This window comes from Gavialis gangeticus, unplaced genomic scaffold (assembly GCF_001723915.1).
Source record: "Gavialis gangeticus isolate Ggan-Ray unplaced genomic scaffold, GavGan_comp1, whole genome shotgun sequence".
NCBI classification, from domain to species: Eukaryota; Metazoa; Chordata; order Crocodylia; family Gavialidae; genus Gavialis; species Gavialis gangeticus.
This window is the reverse complement of record NW_017729011.1, coordinates 8,644,517-8,645,125: the sequence shown is the minus strand read 5'-3', so window position 1 is coordinate 8,645,125 and position 609 is coordinate 8,644,517.

Below are 609 nucleotides of genomic sequence, written 5' to 3'. Positions count from 1 at the left end.
AGGTACCTGACTGGGCAGCGCCTGACCAGGTGCAGGCCGCAACTGCATGCTGCACCCAGCGGGTATCTGGACACCAGCATCCTCCCACCCTATCACTCTGAAACCAAAGAAACCCTACTCCAGTGTCTCCAGCCTCCAAAAAGGGAGAGGAGCCAGGGCCACCAGCAGTGCCATAACAGTGAAGTTTGCCACCGGGGGCAAAGACTGCAGCAGCAGCCCACCCTCGCCCCACACACAGATCCAGGGGGCATATGCCCCCCCCCATGCTTGCCCAGGAGTGCGTGCAGCAGCGGGAGCCGCCTTTCTCTCTCTCGCTGCCCCAAACAAGCTGCTTGCAGCTCCATCCCGCACCCTGCCCCAGCTGGACAGCACCTGTCGGCACCCCTTCGCTTCAACGCTGGGACGGTTGCCCTGCTTGCCCCCTGCCTTGCTACAACACTGGCCCCCAGGGCTATGCAACAGACCTGGAGAGAATCTCCATCTTTGGAGGTTTTTAAGACCCAGCTAGACCAAGCCTTGGCTGGCAGGATCTAGTTGGAGATGGTCCTGCTTGGAGGTCCCTTCCCAGCCTATGACTCCATGGCCTCGTGCGTGCCAAGCGCTCCGCTC